The sequence below is a fragment of the Protopterus annectens genome, chromosome 5.part0 (genome assembly GCF_019279795.1).
Source record: "Protopterus annectens isolate FY-2018-M chromosome 5.part0, PAN1.0, whole genome shotgun sequence".
Lineage (NCBI taxonomy): Eukaryota > Metazoa > Chordata > Ceratodontiformes > Protopteridae > Protopterus > Protopterus annectens.
Window position 1 is genome coordinate 686,030,093 of NC_056735.1, and position 18,280 is coordinate 686,048,372.

The window sequence follows — 18,280 nt, forward strand, 5'->3', positions numbered from 1 at the left end:
GAGCACACCAACAGTGCAAGGTTATAATGCCTTCACACATTTAGACCAGCTACTTCACAGGCAGGGACTAAAGGTGGAAGTGTCTCTATTTACATCAAAAATAAAGATACTTCAAGGCTGGTCAAACAGGACAATGCACTTGAGCTTCTCCATGTCTAAATGACCATAGGTAAAATCCAATGCCACTTCCTTGCAATCTATAGGTCCCCCTCTATGATCCAGGAAACCCATACTATGTATTTAAACTTATTAGAAACCCTAACCATCCAACCCAATACCATATTCATTGGTGACTTTAATTACCCCACTATTAACTGGGAATCCTATATGACACCAAACATACATGTACAGAGATTCCTGAATTTTGTAAACACAGACTCCCTGGACCAGATAGTCAATACACCAAACTTTTGGATCTGGTCCGCAGTAATATGGGATACTGCTGCACACCCCCTACTGTAATGCCTTCCATGGTAAGGTCAGAACACAAAATGGTCTCTTTTGAAAGTAAAAATAAAACCTGGACCCTCAGCTAAACCTGGAATATTCAGGGACTACTCTAAGACTAACCTCCTGCTATGAAGTGAGAACCTGGCAAAATGTCAAGCCCCCATAAACCCTGAGAACACTTCTACCTATGTAGAACTGTTCACAGAAACCCTGTACAAGCATGTTAATGCTGAATAGAGGCAACTGTACCCACCAGGAAGAAGTACAGAACTAACTAAAAAACAAGCCACCCTGGTGGAATCACAAAATCAATCAGCTGTATAAAAGAAAATCATGGCAAAAATTAGGAGGTGCAGCACCCAGAAGGATAAAAGCATTCTCAAACTAAACAAACAATCCAGAGGACAAATAAAGTCTACCAAAGCCACATTTGAGGTACGTTTGGCCTCCCAGGTCAAGGACAACCACAAAGCATTCTTTAGCTATGTCCACAACCTCAAAGGCAGTACATAATTGTGTGCACAGCTCATTGTAAATGGAGCCACCTATACTGAGCCAGAAGACAGCAAACCACCTGGCTGATAAATTCATTTCCATCTTTAGTCCTCTCTTCCCCTCAACCTTCCCTCAGGAAATATCATCAAATATAACTCTCCCTACTATCACTAGGGAACAGTTCCTTAATGCTCTCTCTAAGACCAAGAACACTGCATTAATGGACCCAAACAATATCCCAGGATGCCTTCTAAATAGCATGACACATGCCTTATCACGGCCTCTGGAATTACTATTTAACTCCGATCAGGCTTCGTGCCTCATGAATGGAGAAAGGCAACAGTCATCCCTCTGCACAAAAGTAGGCCATCTACAGACTTGGGAAACTACAGACCCATAAGTCTCACTAGTTTTATATGTAAAGCCATGGAGAAAATTATCATGGAGATGATCAAAAGAGATATAGTAAACCTCCAGACACTGGACCCGACCCAATTTGGTTTTGTCAAGGAAAGATCATGCCTACTCAACCTGAAAAACTTCTTTGAGAAGGTCATCAAAGCACTGGATGAGGGCAAAATCATTCACACTGCCTACCTTGACCTGGCCAAGGCAATTGACACAATACCCCACTCGGGCATTGTTGACAAACTCAAAAGGTTAGGTCGAAACCCATATGTCACCTGGTGAATAGCCAACTGGCTCACAGACAGGACCCAGGAAGTTAGAACTGGGGATTCCAACTCTACAAAGAGGCCAGTCACAAGTGGAGTCCCTCAGGGATCAGTCCTTGGACAGCTCGTTTTTGGCATTTACTTCTCTGAAGTCAAGGCCAAGTTAAGTGGTCTCTGGCTGACTAAATACGCAGATGATTGCAAATTAGGAGCTGTCATTCAATCTCACACTGACACAAATGTTCTCCAGGAGGGGCTGATAAAGACAAACAACTGGTGTCACAGCCATGGACTAAAAAGTAAATGCCAAGAAATACATAATAGTATCCTTTGGGAAGTCATCCATCTCTTGTAACTATCATATTGACAATACGCTCCTTGGAGATGATCCAGTTGTCAGGGACTTAGGGATACACATAGATAGTAATCTAGCCTTTGATCAAATGTCTACAGTGGTAAGTAAAGCATTCTATGTTGAGCAACTTATAAACAAAGGTATGGCATCTAAGTCCAAGGAAGTCATTGTTCCGCTGTATTCAGTATTCATCAGATCTATCATGGAGTACAATGATCCCTTTGGTATGTACCTAACCACGCATATCCAACAACTGGAACGTCCACAGAGGTTCCTCACTAAAAGAATACAAGGCGTAAGTAATATGTCCTATGGAGATCACCTCAAGGCCCTATCCCTGTATTCTGTCTCCTACAGGCTTTTGAGGGGAGATCTACGCCTGGCATACATGCCATTGTCAGACCCCACTCTGATGGACCTCCTGCACATCCACAAAACAAACAGCACCAGAATTACCCATTCTAAAGACTTAAACCTTGACTGTGATATAAATAGGACCTGCTGGAGAAACAGACATGTATCACAGAGACTACTACATTTATGAAACAGGCTCCCCATCCACGTGAAGTAGAGTTCCTCCCTAATCCAATTCAAGTGCAACTTGGACAACTGGATGGGAAACCGAAAATTCATCCCTGGTTTGGCACCTATGTCGCTAATGGACACAGGTAGCCTGTAAATGTTTCATCTCCCAGGCCGATGCTTACACTTATCAAGGGTATCAGAACTTGTCAGAGATATGGGATACATGGCTAGGCTTGGAAAGGCTCTTGTAGTCTTTAGCCTAGTAAACACCTACGGACCTATGAACTTATTTGGCCAGGATAGTTTTGGATACTGGTTTTCCAATTTGTTACTGGAAAATGAAAGAGTCAATTGGTCAGTTTTCCTAAATGTTTTCATCCTATGAAGATAAAAATGAAGTTGCCTATATGCATCTACAAGGTGGAGCATGTATTCTCCTTTGTTGTCAAATTTAGGAAAGAAAACTGGCAAATTGATCACTTAACTGATGTTTGTTTCAGAGGCAATTTTAGGTAAAAAGCAAGGATTAGTACATAAAGGAACCCTGTCTTTGTGGAAAATCAAATAATAAGGTAGTTGTGAAGAGAGTGCTTGGAGCTCAGAAACTTGCTTTGCAGAAGTTATAGCTGCAAGAAAGACTGCCCCCCCCCCCTACAAAAAGAAGTTTTAAGGGAAGAGAGACATTTGAGATTCGCTCTTCTCTTGTGTTTATTTATTTTTTTTGGTTTTTGGCACTTGGCATTTTGAATGCTGACATTTCAATAGGGAGCCTTATTAATATAAGCGTGGAACCTGTATGAAAAAAGAGGTATATGTAGCTGATTACTCTCATAAGCAAATACTTGTATATCCCAAAGCTGAAACATGTCTCAGGTGTACAGTACTCAGTAAAAATCAGCTTATGACTGATTTTTGAAATATACAGTAATGGATTTTGCCCAGTACTGTGTATCAAGCACTTCAGCTGACCACTGCACGTAAACCAACAGTGAGCAGGTAAATGGTAGCATCATTTTTCACAAGTATAGCAATAAGCAATAATTAACTATCAACTTTGACTGCATTACTAAGAATACTAACACCATATAATGAGGGTCAACAATGACATAACCGATCATTCACAACTGAGTAGGAACCATAAATAAAAAAACCCCTTCTTCTGCGATACATTTATATTGAAACAAGCTTATGCATAAGCAAGCATTAGCTATCCACTCTGCGCAACAAACATAGGCAATCCTAAGTCACAAAGAAATGGGCAAAGGGCTGGGTTCAGTCATCATCACTTGCACAGAGTAGTGGTGGAGATACAAGAGGGCAAGCCTTACACCAAAGAAATGAGGGTGTGTGTGAGTAACAAACAAGTTATTCAGTAAGTATACAATTGTCAGGGCCAGTAGCAAGAGATTTACATCAGTAAATAACAGTGTTTATATAATGTGTGTGTGTGTGTGTGTGTGTGTGTGTGTGTGTGTGTGTGTGTGTGTGTGTGTGTGTGTGTGTGTGTGTGTGTGGTATGGGCAAGCAGTTTTTCAATGTGTATATGGCTGCATGAACACAATCAAGCAATGTGCTAGCACTACATCTTGGTATCTCAGACAGACGTAAGGCATGCATGGCAGAGTAGTCAGTTGAGTGTTATCGAACCCAGCCATGAGAACTACCTCTGCCAGGAGTTGCACTTCTTATTCTACAGCTTTGGCTAGAAGTTGATGTGCTACCTGAACATGAGTGCTGTCTGCAGTATGAGCTCTCATTATAGCTACATCCAGGACCAGGGCAACATGGCCTACCATATCTGGGTTTGGATACCTCAATCTCTGATAGAGCAATGGAAGTGCCACTATGGGAGTGAGATATGGCATGGCCACATCGGCTAACACCTGATGCTGTGGCTTTCCAGCCACATGGATGCTGACCTTCCCCAGCACACATTCCATTATTCACACTGTCTGATCCAGTGTACCATTCATCCTGCCCAAGATGTCATCTGCACAGTTCAGGTAGACGTGCATGTCAGTGCAAATACTAAATGTTGTACATTCTATCTCTTTTGAGGCCTGTAATGTGCCTGTGCCTCTGTGATGGCCCTACATATATGACGTGTGGCACCTAATCAGACACCATTGGGGGGAATGGACAGCAGGCCTCCTCTGAGCACCTCCAACAACTCTCATGTGTGGCACTTTGCCCTAACAATGGCTACTAGGAGATTTAACCTGATCTGCAACTGGAATAACCACACTAACCTGATCAACTTTGTCACCCTTAACCTGTCCTATGTCTGAGGTCTCCATGGCATGTGCATACATATGCATACTGACTGCATCCAAAATACAGAGAGGGGATGTGGAAGCCACAAACGCAGTGTCAGACTGACCCTCTGCATACACAGACTGTCTCTCTTCATTGCTGCCATTATCATCGTCATCATCATCATCATCATCATCAGAGACTACTGATAGGTTTATAAGTTCATAGGGAAGTACTAGGCTAGCTGCCCTTGCAAGCCAATTTAAGCTTGGACAGTTTCCATATCCCATGTGGTTACAGACTGGCCTTACCCATCCCATGGTCGATAAATAAAAGTTATGTACTCACCATAACTATGCATCTGTGTTGCCTATTTTCATTCTTCCTCAATGAATGGGTCTCGGATCCAACTTGGCTGCTTCTCTCTAGATTCTTGGATCCAACTATCAAGCTCCTCCCTTTACCCATAATGCCCCTGAACACTGCATCACATCAGTTCATGTTTGCTGTTACTACATAACCATATGAATATAAAACAGAATAATAATAATAATAATAATAATGATAACAGGTTTACTATCAAAATTTCGAACCGTACTCCGTCGACTGTACTATCGTTGAACACGGAAGTTCGAAAACGGTAATATCGATGTCAAAAAAACAATCTAGGAACGGGTTTTAACATGGGTCGAGGTAGGGGAGATGTTTGTAGTTCAGAATAATACTGAACACCAACCTTGACCCATGTTAAAACCCGTTTCTAGATTGTTTTTTTGACATCGATATTACTGTTTTCGAACTTCCGTGTTCGACGATAGTACAGTCGACGAAGTACGGTTCGAAATTTTGATAGTAAACCTGATAACATGGAGAAGCAGTAGAGTAACAGAATAGGGTCTCAAACAGGAATTGTTCATCAGGTCACTCCCAAAGACATGGATATGGGGAAGGAGGGGAGAAGTTAAGGAAGAATGAAAATGGACAATAGAAATACATAATTACGGTGAGGACATAACTTTTATAACTGCTGTTATTTTCATTCATTACTCAAAGAATGGGACAGAGTCCCCAGCTATGTTAACCTTGGGTGGCCTTCATGGAAGAATGTTTTGGAGAACCACAGAACAGAATGCAGCCCTGTTTCTGGAGATGAGATCCAACTTGTAATGAGCAATAAACGTATGAGCATTAGACTAAGTGGCAGCTGCACAAACATCAGCAATGGAGGCTCTGGCCCAAAAAAAGCAACTGATGTAGCTAACAACCTAGCTGAGTATGTTTCTGGATGTCTTGGCAAGGTTAAACCTCTCAAAGAATAAACATAAGAGATACAATTTATTATCCATTTGGCCAGGGCAGTTTTGGATACTGATTTTCCAATTTGTTACTGGAAAAGGAAACAATTGATCAGTTTTCCTAAATTTTTCATCCTATGAAGATAAACATGAAGCTGCCTATATGCATCTAAAAGGTGAAGCATGTGTTCTCATTTGTTGTAAAATTTAGGAAAGAAAACTGGCAAATTGATCACTTGATTGATGTTTGTTTCAGAGGTGATTTTGGATAAAAAGGAAGGATTAGTACATAAACTAACCCTGTCTTTGTGAAAAATCAAATAAAGCTATTTTAAAGAGAGTGCATGGAGCTTAGAATCTTGCCTCGCATAAATTATAGCCACAAGAAAGACTGTTTTTCAAGAAAGAAAAATTAAGATCTAACTTAGTGGAGGGCTCACAGGGTGATCATATTAAACTCTGTAACACAACAGTAAGATCCCAGGTGGAGTGGAATCCTTTATCGGAGGTCTAAGTAAAAAGGTACCTTTAAGGAATGTTTTACATAACTTGGATGAAGCTAATGGAGAAGCATTATCTACGATGTAGTAGTTAAGAGATGGTTGCTTGCTGGACTTTGATGGTGGAGAAACTAGAACCACTTTAAAAAAACAGCAGGGATTGGAGAGGTGAAAGGATCCAGCTCTCTCTGCTGTGACCAAAAAGAAAATTTCTTCCATTTACTCTTATAAATCTTCCTTGTAGAGGGTTTTGAGATGAAAATAAACTTTGGCGAACAGGAAAAGGAGGAAAACCTGGAATGTCTAGTCATCTTTGGAACTGGAGAAACCATGCAGTCAATCTGAGACCTATAATGTCCAGATGGGCCATGACTGGTGGATGTGATTGCAGAATTGGAATGGGGTCCAGTGTCCTAGGGGGGGATATTAGATCAGACCGCAGGCAAGGGAACCAAACTTACTGAGGCCAGAAGGGGACAATGAGGATTACTTTGTTCTTCAACCAGAGGGCTTTCTGGAAAAATGTAAGGATTAGAAGTAGGGGTGGATAAAAATGTAAGAGAACAGAGGGCCAAGTGTAGACTACAGCATCACTTGGTGACTGCTCGTGAGGGGTGATCAGGGCAAAGAACCTGCTCTACTTGTTGTTGAGGAGAGAGGCAAACAGGTTGCAGCAAGGTTGACCCCATTGGTGGAAAGCCATTTTTGCCACTGTCTGATTGAGAGACCACTTGTGAGGCATCAGGATAGTACTGCTGAGTTTGTTGGGTAGAACGTTGCATTTCCCCAGTATATGCATTGCCACACTAAAGTGGTCCACTGCTAGACAGTGACAGTTTCTTGGCAATAAAGGAAAGATCTGGTTCCCCTTTGTTTGTTGATGTACCATACCACTGACATATTGTTCCTTTGGATAACAACTGTCCCAAGAGGAAGACAGCTCTGAAAGGCCTGCAATGCTAAGAGGACTGCTCTCATCTCCAAGAAGTTTATTTGCTCTCTTCTGGGGCCACGTGCCTTGAACAGTACATCCCAAGAAATGCTCCCCCACCCCAAATGGGAGGTGTTCACAGTCAACATGGCATTTGGGGAAAGAAGGATAAAGGGACGTCCATGATAAATCTCGTTGCATCGACTCTACCACAGTAGGGAGTCTTTGCAGACTCGAGAAAATTTTATAGGTTGTTGCAAAGGTCGTCGAAGAATGGATCATTGTACTGCTAGAGTCCACTGGAGGATTTGAAAGTGAAGACGAGTAGTGGGTATCAAGGTAATCACTGCAGCCACCGAGCCTAAAGCTTGGAGAACCATTTTTGCTGGGGGAAAGGAGTGGATAGAATCTGTGTGACATCCAATCTGTTTAGTGGTAAAAGACTGAGACGACTGACTGCATCTAGATGAGCTCCTATAAACTCCAAGACCTGAACTGCTTGAAGATGGGACTTTGAAAGCTTGATTTTGATTCCCCAGGAGATGAGATAAATGGAGTGAGTAATTACCCTGGCTTTTACTAGCAGACACCTAGTTGGTGTAGTGAGGAACCAGTCATGTAGACAAAGAAACACTCTGAATTTATGCAGCCTGAGATGAACTGCTACCACTGCCATGCATTTGGTGAACACCCTGCATGCTGTGGTTTGACCAAAGGGCAGGGCTCAGAACTTGTAACGACTGGCTTCCAGCCTGAAGTATTGGTACCTTCAAGAGTGCTTGCTCATTCTGATGTGATAGTACGTGTCCTGAAGATCTATACAGCACATCCAGTTGTTCTTCTATAACAAAGGCAGAATGGACAGAACCATGACCATCTGGAACCTGGAGTTCTTTACAAACTGATTCTGATAACTGAGATCCAAGCTAGATCTCAGGTCTCCTGTTTTCTTTGGCACTAAAAAGAACCTTAAGTAAATTTCAGATCCTCTTTGGTCTTGTGGGACCTCTTGGATGACCCCTTTGTCTAGCAGCTTTTGAATCTCTAGAGCTGGTAATTCTCACTGATTGGGTGGAACATCAGGGAGATGTTTTCTTTTCACTGAGGGAACTTGTAAAAAGGGAATGAAATATCCTCTGGATATGATACTTTGTACCCATGTATCTGTTTTGATAGCTGTCCAGGCATTTGGGCAAAAAGATCAGCACCGCACCGACTGCCTCCAGAGAAGAACAGTTGGGAAACCCTTCAGGAGCACTGAAAGGGTCTTAGGTCGTAGGACTCTTGGAACCCTTTGTTTTGCGGACCTCCTCTGCCACATAGGTGGCATCTTCTGTTATTTCCCCTCTGCCTTTGGGAGAAAAATCTCTGTGTAGGTGTTGAAAGGGTCCTTGAGATTTCCAGAACCACATCTTCTTACCACCAATCTGATTTCTAGAAAAAAGTCCCTGCTGGGTAGAAAAACAGATTCCCACAGCAGACAAGGTCCTTCAATCCTGATCACTGTGGAAAAAGTTTCTCTTTAATGGTGGGGCCAAACACAGAAGATCCATCAAAGGCAGCATTGATGAATGACACTTTACAGGGCTCTGCAAAATCACACAATCACATCCAGGCATGTTTCCTGAAGGCTATGCCTGAACCTGCAGCCTGTGAGGAACCTTCAGCTGCATGAGAGACTAGCCTCATGGACACATTTGATGTAGATTGTTGGGTGGCCAGTCATGAAGAATAAGCCTTCTCTTCCTCTGCCAACATGGATCCAGGAGTAGAGTTAGAGAGTTCCTTAATTAAGTCCCTCTCTAATCTACTGAAGTGGGACAGATAGTTAAGTGACCATAAGGCAAAGGTCGCTGAGGTGCAAACTCACTTCCCGTATCTGTCCAATGCCTTAGATTCTCTAATGGGGGATGGACAGAGCTCTGTTTAGCCAGCTCCTTTTTGGTGGCTGCTGCCAACAACCATAGCTTCTACAGGAATTCCTTTACTCCAAAACTATCTATCTTTCTGGCGCTGCAAGGATCTTATCTGGATGCTGAGGAATCAGTTCTATGGTATGCAGCTCCTTCTATGCCCGGTGAGAGACAAGATCTATAAGCTCATCCATCTGAGGGGGTAACTCAAGACATAGATGGGCCAGACTTGAAGTCTTCCAGGAACACTGATTCGTCCTGGGAAGGGGTTTCAGTGGACCAAATTTGGTTAAGGATTCCTGAAGGAAATCTAAGTGCCTCCTTTTGCACAACCTCTTCCGGGGGACCTCTTCAGTGGGGTGCTCTGGAGAAGTATTGGAAGAGTTGGGGAGTTCCCTAAATGGAACTGCCTGAAAGATCTTATGGGCAGGCTGTCCCTGTGGAGTAGTATGAACAGACTCAGAAACAGGATCAAATGGGAACAGGAATAGAATGTAAGGAGTAAGGGTTGAAAAGGCTCTTGGATGGGAGAAAGCCCTTTCCACCACCTTGAAGGCAGATGGACCAAGTGAAGCCGAGGTCAACCTCACTGGACCACAAATTCTCAGTTCAGATAAACCCAGGTCCTCCCTATCCTCTGCTCTGAGGGAGGAGTCAGAGCTTTTCAGCCATAAATATAAACTAAGCCAAAAGCCAAAACCTAGCAAAGTGAGAAAAAATTAAAAACAGATTTTTTTTTTAATAAAAGAATGAAGGATAGAGAGGAAAAGAAACAGCTTTACCAGCAATGATAATGAGACTACCATATGAGAAGGTAATGAAGAACAAGATAATACCAACAATGGTAAAAAAAGACACCAAAAGATGGTAAAAAGGGTGGCTGCAGAAAAATTATTTATAGATCAAGAGAACTTCACTTTAAAGTTATTACTCACTAATTTAGAGAAAATGAGCTTGAGAGAACGCAATCCAAACTGAATTGTTAGAGCGGCAAATGAGATCTGAGGTAATGTAGTGGTCAGGGGCATTATGGGTAAAGGGAGAAACTTGAGAGTCAGACCCAAGAATCTAGAGAAAAGTAGGTTGGATCTGAGACCCATTCGTTGAGGAATGAATGAAAATGACATCATCAGAGCTATATATTATCCCTAATGAAAATAAATAGGATCATACCATAGATAATTTGAGTGGACCCAAACACGTGATAAAGTATATATGAGCTGCATCTGCCCATTAATAGTACAGGGCAGTCTTGGGGTAAATTTTCTGTTTCCAATCCATAGATCTAAGTTGCACTTGAACATGGACAGGGACAAACTTTGTTTTGCATTGATGGGGCAGAAGTATCTTCTATGAGATACACCTGTCCCTCCAAACCATTCTGTTGATGTTGCAGATGAAGTTTAGATCTCATGACCAAGTATTTCTGATGCCATATGACTTGCTGATGTGCAGTAAATCCATCAGTAATGGGTCAGAGGATGCATTGTATACCAGATATAGGTCACCTCTTAGCAGTCTGTAGGATACAGAATATAGTGACAGGGCTTTGAGTCAGCCCATACAGGACATCTTGTTTGGACCATGTGTCCTTTTAGAAAGGTATCTTTGTGGCCATTTCATATGATGATAGTCTGATATGAGGCAGTAGGAGGGCCACAGTGCCACTGGCAGGATCACCTATGATAGCAATTAATCAACACAACAAACAGAAATAGAATAAAAACTGGTCAAACATTTATGTAAAATGTATTTTCAACAATAATAGATCCTAATGCAATGCAAAAAGGACTTTCATATATACATACATCTACTTCATGTACAGCAATAGCAATAAAATACAGTGTGCTTACCATATGCAGGAGAGAGTGAAAAATCAGACCCATGTGTCTACGTTTAAGAAAGGGAGATGAAACATGGATGATAAACATCACACTATAAATGACACAAGAAACAGAAAACAATACCCATTACATCTGCAGATAAGAAATATCTCATACAAATGTCTACTGTCCAGTTTCATTCCCTCCATGCTCTCTCCCTCTTTCTCTGCGTCTCTTCACTTCCAGCCTTCTCACAGTCTCTCTCTTTCTATATATATATGTACAATGTAAATTAATTATATTACATTCCTGGAAGTTCTCAAGTAGACACAACTGTGTTGTCTTTCATATCAGTATCAATACCAATGATTATGTGTGAACACCCTGCTGAGCTGCCTAGATCTGTGACAGTGGATAGGAACTCCTCTGTCTCAGTCAGTAGTGCTTTGGGAGCAGGGAGCAAGAACACATCCAGTAACCATCCATTCTCAGGCAATTGCAGTCGCCCTAGGTTTCATATTAATTATCATATCACTGGCCCGATGTCTGTTTTTTATACGTACAGCTATGTCCTCTGACCATATTGATATCATTAACCACATGCTCCCAGATATCATTACGGGAGGACTTGTCAGCTCTGCATCTGTCTAACAGGAATGAGGCATGCTGCCATAGTGCCTACTTGATGACTTAATTTTACCCATTGGTCTATGGCAGTTTATGGGGTCCAGATGTCTTGCAAGCCATAGACATATATGAGATGAAACATAAAAGAACAAAAAAATGGAAATCAAGCAACTAATTAACAAAATAAATATGTATGAATGAATGCAACCATCATGCACAGAATAATTTTAAAAACATGGCTTTCTATTATTGAACACTAGTTAATACAGCCCCCCCCCCCCCAAAAAAAAAAAAAGGAAATGAAAAGCAATGAAAAATGTCTGTAAGGATTACAGCAGTTGTGTAACTTTCTGGTACATTGCAACATTAACCAAAATAATTTAAACTTTTCAATTAAAAATGGATAAAAAAATTGTTTGGAGATCCACATGTATTTGGACAGGCAGATATATATCACATGCTTAACATATTTGGTGGGCTACAAATGTAAAAACCCTGCCACTGCTAATGTGTGATACAACATTCTTCTGCAATAACTGTTCACATTCCCATAGAAAAGTTTCCATAACAGCAGGTAACATTTACTTTCCAAACATTTTAAATGCAAAGAAATAACTTATATATATATATATATATATATATATATATATATATATGGCTATACCAACAGTAACAGGCAAACAATGAAGATACTAAACAAGTGGGATATTGTGAAAGGAAAACCATAAGTGAGGTAAAATAAATTAATTTGTAAAAAGACAGCAACATACCTTTGCAGCAATTCAGTTGTTAAAGTAGTAAAAAATTTTGCAAGTCAAATAGCAGTATCAAACTGTCTGGATCCAAACAGTCTCCCCTACTATGATACAAGTTCCTTATCAACATGATTAGCTTTATATAGTGCAGATTTAGTGCTCTGAGCACTGTGAATATGCAACTCAGTTGTGAACTCATTAGCGTTGATGAATTCCACACTCCACGCTAAGTGTGGGGCAAGTAAACATGATGTAAAACGTACAGGGTTGTATGCACACATCCTGGCACTGTGAGGATGCACACTGAGTAGTATTTGCTAAGGGTTTGCAAGTGTGAATGATTAGTCTGACTGCAGGAACAATCAGTGTCTGTAAGGATTACAGCAGTTGTGTAACTTTGTAGTACATTGCAACATTAACCAAAATAATTTAAACTTTTCAATTAAAAATGGAATCAAAAATTCTTTGGAGCTCCACATGTGTTGAAGTCAGGCAGCTATATATCACAGGCTTAACATATATGGTGGGCTACAAATGTAAAAACCCTGCTATTGCTAATGTGTGAAACAACATTCTTCTGCAATAACTGTTCATGTTCCCATAGAAAAGTTTCCATAATAGCAGGTAACATTTACTTTCCAAACATTTTAAATGCAAAGAAATAACTGATATATATATGTATGTATGTATATATATATATATATGTGTATATATATATATATATATATATATATATATATATATATATATATATCGCTATACCAACAGTAACAGGCAAACAATGAATATACTAAACAAGTGGGCTATTGTGAAAGGAAAACCATCAGCAAGGTAAAAATAAATTAATTTGTAAAAAGACAGCAACATACCTTTGCAGTAATTCAGTTGTTAAAGTAGTAAAAAAGTTTTGCAAGTCAAATAGCAGTATCAAGCTGTCTGGATCCAAACAGTCTCCCCTACTATGATAAAAGTTCCTTATCAACATGATTAGCTTTATATAGTGCAGATTTGGTGCTCTTTGCACTGTGAATATGCAACTCAGTTGTGAACTCATTAGCATTCATGAATTCCAGACTCCACACTAAGTGCGGGGCTAAACATGGTGTAAAACCTACAGGGTTGTATGCACACATCCTGACACTGTGAGGATGCACACTGAGTAGTATTTGCTAAGGGCTTTCAAGTGTAAATTATTAGTCTGACTGCAGGAACAATCAGTGTTTCACACTCGTTCCTCTTTGATGTACACTTACAAAGGGTATGTCAGGGAGAACAGACTTGCCATAAAGTCTGAGATTATACTGACTGACATAGGACAGAAACATTCATAGCATTTTTATGAAGTGGTTATAATGGGTCTATATTACAAGATTGAAATTTGAGTTAATCGAATAACTAAAGATCGATCTTGTGATATCAAAACCTGAAAATGATGAACAGCCAATTCAACCCAGGGAAACAATTCCCTTGGCCACATCAAGAAAAACCTTTAAATCTCAAATCAAGTGGGGAACTTTCTCCCCACAACCCCCTAACTAAATATACCAACTCCAAGATCGCTCCAAATTGGAGAAAAAGGGCATAATCCACATAATGGCCATGGGAAGTGTTTCCCTGGGTTGAATCGTCCGTTCGACATTTTTAAGTTTCGATATTACAAGATTGATCTTTAGTTATTCGATTAACTAAAGTTTCGATCTTGTGATATAGACCCGTTATAACCACATTTTGTGCGTCTGAGGAAAAATTTGTCTGCAATTTTACAGAAGTAAATTACTCACTGAAACAAGATTTCAAAAGCAATGCAAATGAATTGCATTCTTGTTAGAAAAGCATAGGAAATAGAATGATGCTCAATAAATAAAGGGAAAAAAACAGCTGCAGTGTTGCAAATATTTGTTTAATATTGTGGGAGGAAATATTAGCTTAACTGTTACCAATATCTCATTCATCCACACATCTACTGGCAAATTACAAGGGGCAACTTTCAGAACTTGGTTCTGCTGCACCTTTAATTTGAAGTAATATAATGTCACATTCTGAGTATATGTAATTTCATTTTTCTTCTTCCTAGTATATATGTCTGTGTATGTGGCTAATTGTGAAAATAATCTCAAGTGTTTGTTGTTAATGCCCTGAATGGATGGTTCAAATTCAGACTGGGTACCTTTTTTTCTGAATGTAATGATGTTTAAGGAGTGAAGTGTATATTCATGTTACAAGACCGCAATGTTGAGAAAACATCAGAAAGATACATTTTAAATACTTGTTTCAAAATGTTTCCTTTTTTCTCTGTTCTTCATCCTTTCATACCCATTTGGCATTGTGCATGGATGACTGTCAGTGGTCGCTAGCAGTGAACCACAGTTCACTTTTTTAAGGTAAAAACTCACAAATTTAATTTGGCATGCCATCAGTAGCGCAATTGAGACTGGTGTTGGTGTGCTGCCATCATCTCTACAGACAGTGCTGAATGAAGAAAGTTCACCTGTCAGCTAACTATCTGTGCAGTGCAAGGTGTAAGTGAAGTGAGCTTAGAGAAACAGGACACATATGCAGGGTATGAATCCAGTTTACAGATATTTTGTTCTGGTTGGGTTATGAATAAATATTGACACACAATGTTGAACGTGAAATGAACAGGCTAAAGGTTTTGTGATTGCTAAAAACCTTACCTGTAGTCCATGTGAATTGCTGTTGCAAATGTGTTGGTGTTGGAAACTCTCATTATTAATAACAATATGTGCTATGGATAATGTAACATATGGCATAAAACGTGTGCTAACACAAAAGCAGTAACATGAGTAATGTGGGTGTATGTGTCCTATATGTTGGAGGACTTGTCTCTCAACTATTCATCAAGATAGGGATATATTTCATTTTAAACGTTTGTATTGTTATTAATTGTATAACGTTTGCCAAGAATTTTACGTCATTACTAACTGCATACGTTGTGTGAATGACCTCCTATAATTCTCTGTGTGTTCCCTTTCTGAACAATTGCCATTACATGAAATCCTGGTGACGTATATTACAAATGATAGTGGTGATGTAGCAACCAAATGTGAAAACGAAGAATGTGTTATGCTAATGCTATAAGTGCTCTGCTCCCTGCTAGACATATCCTTTGTGTTAGTTTGAAATATATGTTTTTGCCATTTTTATTTGTGCATCCCTTGGCAGTGAGCAAACACAGTTCACAGCTGAAGGCAAAAAATTAAAAATTTAATTTGGGCTGCCTTCTGTAGCACAAACAAGCCTGGTACTGGTGTGCAACTGTAAGCACTCTGGATATTACTGAGTGAAGAAAATGTACCTGTAAGTTACCTAAGTCTGTGGCACAATGCGTAAGTGAACTGAGTTTGGAGAAAGAGGGCAGGTGATACGGGGTTCATAGGCTCATAGGTAGGTACTAGGCTATCGGCCCAAGGGCCTACGTAAGCCCAGCCAACAAGGTTCCCTGGCTTACACCACCCAAGAAAGTTATTTTCCTGTGCCACTGTCGAGCAGAGACACAGAAGTGATCCCCGGGGTGTATTTCCTATTTCCCATCCATTCATCAAGATTTTTCTTGAAGAGTGCTAATGAAGAACTTTGCTTGACATAGATAGGTAGCCTGTTCCAGAGAATGGGAAGTCTCTGGGACAGGAATCTATCCCTCCAGCATGTCCTGTTTATTGTGATGACAAGGTTTACGTCCCTAGAGCATGTAGCTCAGAGGGATTGGGATTTCTTTTAAGTGTAGCATGTCCAACAGTTCTGGGTTTGACATAGCTTTATATGTTAGGCAGAGATCACCTCAGAGAAGGCGATATGCTATGGAGTAAAGCTGGAGTTTTTTGAGGCGGTCAGTGTAGGGCATTTGTTTGAGGCCAGTAATCCTCTTTGTGAGGTACTTCTGTGGCCTTTCCAGCTGCTGCAGATGTCTTGTGAGGTACATTCCAAAAGGGGTGTTGTACTCTATAATGGGTCTAATGAGTGTCGAGTAGAGGGGATCAATGACCTCTTTTTTCCTGAATGTGAACCCTTTTATGATGAGGTGTGTCACGTAGAAGGACTTCCTGACAACTGTGGTGATGTGACTATCAAAGGAGAGACTACTGTCCACCTGGGTCCCAAGGTCTCTTATCACGCATTCGGTGTTAAGTAGATTGCTGCCTATGTGGTAGTTCATGGGTACAGAGTTTTTACCAAAGGGGATGACACTGCACTTTTTGGCACTGAGCTTGAGGTCATGGCTCTGACACCAGGCATCTGTCTCAGTGAGGCCCTTCTGTAGGATGTCCGCATCATTTGGGGACTTGACTATGGCTCCTAGTTTGCAGTCATCTGCGAACTTCGTTAGCCAGAGGCCTTCTGTGTTAGCCTGTACTTCAGAGAAGTAGATACCAAACAGGAGAGGTCCCAGGACGGAACTCTGTGGTACTCCACTTGTCACTGCTTTGAGGTCAGATTTGGAGTCTGCAACCTTTACAGTGTGGGTTCTGTCAGTGAGCCATTTGGCAACCCATCTTGTGACGTAGGGATTTATGCTTACTTTCGTGAGTTTAGCTATAATTCCAGAATGGGGGATGGTGCTGAAAGCCTTAGTGAGGTCAAGGTAGGCTGTGTGAACCACCTTACCCTCATATGGGTGGGATCCAGAGTTTAGAGGTTACCAACGTCTTTGTTTATGGGTTCCATGATGATACTTTCCATGGCCTTGCAGACCAGGCTCGTCAGGCTAATAGGTCAATAGTTCCCAGGATCAGTGGTGGCTCCCCCTTTGTGGAGTGGGATAATTGTTGCTGTGCGCCATTCAGTGGGCACAAAGCCTGATGCGAGGCTATTATTGTACATGGTGCTTAAGTGGGGAGCCAGTTCATTCTGAAGTTCGTGTAAAACGCAGCCTGGGATGTTGTCCGGTCCCATGGATGCTGTGTTTTTGGCTTTAGAGAGTGCAGCTTTTACCTGTGTAGTTTGTGATTACAGGGACTTTGCATTCTTCCTGTATAGATATGGGCCCTTTAGGGGGCGAGAGGGGGGGTAAAGTTAGCACTGACCTATCTGCCAGGATGTTGGCAATATCAGTTGGTTCTGTAATTTTCATGCCTTTGTGCTGTAACTCAGAGCAGATCTGGGTGTTGCCATCGAGATTCTTGACATAGCTATAGAATGCTTTGTGGTTGTCCTTGGAATTAGTGGCGATTTTGTTTTCTTAGCTAGCTTTGGAGGATCATATAAGGGATCTTAGCTTCTTACTGAGGCTGACCAGGGAGCTCCTCCACTCATGGGATTTTACTCTCTTTTGCAACAGTTTCTTCCTTCTGTTGTACAGTTTGTTTATGGCAGGGGACCACCAGATTGGCTTCCTTTTTTTGGAGGATAACGTCTTGGTTCTGTTTGGGATAGCATGATCCATGCACTCGTGTAAGTGTTTCTAGAGTGAATTTATGTGGAATTTAGCAGTTGTAACTGTATTGTCCACCTGCATGGGTGTCATGAAGTTCACCACTTTTGTCTTAAGAAGTATGAAGTTGGCTTTGGAGAAATTTTTTACTGTGGTTTCCTTAATGGGGGGTGGGGGCGGGATGTGGATATCAAGGGTGATTAGCTTATGGTCGGATTGGACCAATGAGGAGTTGACTTCAGGTGTGGAACACCGGTCACTCATGTTGGCAATGACTAGGTCTAGGATATTTTTG

General features: G+C 41.0%; 1 protein-coding gene across 2 annotated transcripts in view; it reads right to left on the reverse strand.

The window, feature by feature from the left end:
* The window catches only part of TCEANC (transcription elongation factor A N-terminal and central domain containing), a 100,059-nt gene that overhangs the window by 55,357 nt on the left and 26,422 nt on the right, over positions 1 to 18,280 (reverse strand). The window contains exon 2 of one of the 2 annotated variants that reach the window (XM_044072533.1): positions 11,245 to 11,326. The exons of the other annotated variant lie outside the window; for it this stretch is intronic. The gene's annotated coding sequence lies outside the window, so the exon portion shown is untranslated. The remainder of the gene's footprint in view (positions 1 to 11,244; positions 11,327 to 18,280) is intronic. 2 annotated transcript variants of the gene reach the window in all.